The sequence below is a fragment of the Apodemus sylvaticus genome, chromosome 12 (genome assembly GCF_947179515.1).
Source record: "Apodemus sylvaticus chromosome 12, mApoSyl1.1, whole genome shotgun sequence".
Lineage (NCBI taxonomy): Eukaryota > Metazoa > Chordata > Mammalia > Rodentia > Muridae > Apodemus > Apodemus sylvaticus.
Genome location: NC_067483.1, coordinates 102997879 through 103000792, shown reverse-complemented (window position 1 = coordinate 103000792; position 2914 = coordinate 102997879). Strand labels below are relative to the sequence as shown.

At 45.2% G+C, this 2914-nt stretch overlaps 1 pseudogene; it reads right to left on the bottom strand.

Moving 5' to 3' along the window:
* Nucleotides 1–947: 947 nt before the first annotated feature.
* LOC127697249 (heterogeneous nuclear ribonucleoprotein F-like) lies at nt 948–2349 on the bottom strand (annotated as a pseudogene).
* Nucleotides 2350–2914: the final 565 nt, after the last annotated feature.

The following is a 2914-nucleotide window of genomic DNA, read 5'->3' as shown; positions in this document are numbered from 1 at the left end:
ACCAATTTGCAACCCCACCAGCAGTGGAGGAGTGTTCCTCTTTCTCCACACCCTCTCCAACACCTGCTGTCTCCTGAATTTTTAATATTAGCCATTCTGACTGGTGTAAGGTGAAATCTCAGGGTTGTTTTGATTTGCATTTCCCTAATGACTAATAAAGTTGAGCATTTTTAAAGATGCTTCTCCACCATCCGATGTTCTTCAGGTGAGAATTCTTTGTTTAATTCTGTACCCCATTTTTTAATAGGGTTGTTTGGTTTTCTGGAGTCTAACTTCTTGAGTTCTTTATATATATTGGATATTAGCCCTCTATCTGATGTAGGATTGGTGAAGATCTTTTCCCATTTTGTTGGTTGCCGATTTGTCCTCTTGATGGTGTCCTTTGCCTTACAGAAACTTTGTAATTTTATGAGGTCCCATTTGTCAATTCTTGATCTTAGAGCATACGACGCTATCGGTGTTCTGTTCAGAAACTTTCTCCCTATACCGATGTCCTCAAAGGTCTTCCCCAGTTTCTTTTCTATTAGCTTCAGAGTGTCTGGCTTTATGTGGAGGTCCTTGATCCATTTGGATTTGAGCTTAGTACAAGGAGACAAGGATGGATCAATTCGCATTCTTCTGCATGCTGACCTCCAGTTGAACCAGCACCATTTGTTGAAAAGGCTATCTTTTTTCCATTGGATGTTTTCAGCCTCTTTGTTGAGGATCAAGTGGCCATAGGTGTATGGGTTCATTTCTGGATCTTCAATCCTGTTCCATTGATCCTCCTGCCTGTCACTGTACCAATACCATGCAGTTTTTAACACTATTGCTCTGTAGTATTGCTTGAGGTCAGGGATATTGATTCCCCCAGACTTTCTTTTGTTGCTGAGAATAGTTTTAGCTATCCTGGGTTTTTTTGTTTTTCCAAGAGGTAATTTTTTAATCCAGATTTCGCAAACTCATGGTGCAAAGAGGGTCCCCCAACTTCCTCTAGAGTTATAAACTGCTCTTGACTGCTTATTGGCTGCCTGTGAAATTTTCTGATTGAAATAACTCAAATGTTCCTACAATACTAATCATATCCACCCATGCCATTCTGACCACTGTAACCGGGCTCCATAACAGCCACTCACTGACTGGCTCTCCAGGCCACTGTAAGTTACCTGGACAGCTGACACACCCATGCCCTGCATCACCTGGCTGTTATAAGTCCCATTGCTAGCCCCTGTTGTTGAATTCAGGAAGAATTCTATGTATCTGTGCTGCATGTTGGCCCTGTCCTTGGACATAGTGCCACTGCTTCTTCATGAGTAGCAAATTCAACATCAGCTTCTCCCCTCACTCTTCCATCAAGACCAATCTCAATATGAACTCTCACAGGGTTGAATGGAGAGAAGAAGTTGTAAATGTCGTTCTCCATTGCTTTATAAGGCAGCCCTCTCATGCGGATGCAGTGGCCGGTGGTGCTCTGCACTGTGAACTCGCTGTCTCTGTATCTGTGGTCATACATTCCTGTGAGACAATAGCTGAGGTCTCTCCCAAACAGGTCAGTGGTGAAGCCATAGCCATCCCTGAGGCCACTGTATTCTTCATAGCCCCCATAGCCTGCACTATAGGCACCAGACCTCATCCTATCCAGGCCGTCCTGTTTCACAATGCCAATGTACCTCCGGGCTGTGCCAGGACTGTCATAAGGCCCTGGCCTCTGCACAGACATAAACTTTAGAGGTGGATCTGAGTATGACCTAACTTCCTCCTGACTGCTCTTGAACACTTCAATATACCTGTGCCCTCTTCTCTCCTTGTGCTTCCCTAAAGCTTTCTCAGCTAACTCTTGTGCAGCAAACTGAACGAAGGCCTCCCCTGTAATCTTGCCTTGCAGGTACACAGGTAGTGTGATCCCGTTTGGCACAATTTCCAACCCTGAGAAGAACTGAACGATTTCTTCCTTTGTGCATCCAAATGGGAGTCCCAGAAGCCTCACAAAGCCATCACTGGCACTGTCGGCGCTGTTTGGACCACTGTGCTTCAACACCCAATCCATCTCGGTTCTGTGTGACTTGAACACCTCAATATACCGGTGTCCCATGCTTTCCCTGTCTTTTTTCAGAGCCAATTTTACATCATCTTCTGACTCGAGTTCAACAAAAGCCTCACTACTCTCCCTGCCATCTCTAATATAAATGAAATGAACACCTGCAACCCCATCATGAATTATGCAGTTGGAAAAGAAGTTTTGTATGTCCTCAATTGAGCAAGACCAGGGTAGGCCATGGAGTTTGACCACATAGCCTTTACCTCCCTCGGGGCCCAGCATCATGGACACTTGACAGGGCTGATGTCACACAAGCTTGGACAGTTTTTTTGTAGTTTAAGAAGAACCACGACAGATACCTTCTGAAGGAAACACTTAATGGAAGATAACAAGTTTTCCACGGGAGGAAGGTAGAAGTGACTTCTATTTTCAATAAGGAACGCAGCTTAGGAACCCAAACTCCACCTGACGCCATAAAATCACAGAGGGCTCTGGGGAAAGTTCGGATGCATCTTCTTTTTGTTCTCCACCTGAAATTGAAGTTCGAATGACCAGGGGCAAATGCTTTCCGCTGAAGCGGAGCCCCTGGAGACCAGCGTTTTGGCGAGAAGCAGGGCAGAGGGCAAGGGGTCGCTGCTCCGCGGCCTTCGCCCGGTAGTCGACCACGCCGAGAGCTCCCGGGCCAGGCTTAGTCTTATTAAAGAAAAAAAATAAGCATTTTTCTTACAGACCCGGGTTTAATTCATTTATCAATAAAAGGGTGGAGCTTATTTTTCATCCAGAATGAGTTCTTTTTGCACTGCCACTTGGGCTTTTTCTCTATGTGCATATGTAAGTAGGGGTGTGTGTATGTGTGTGTGTGTGTGTGTGTGTGTGTGTGTGTGTGTGTAAATATGA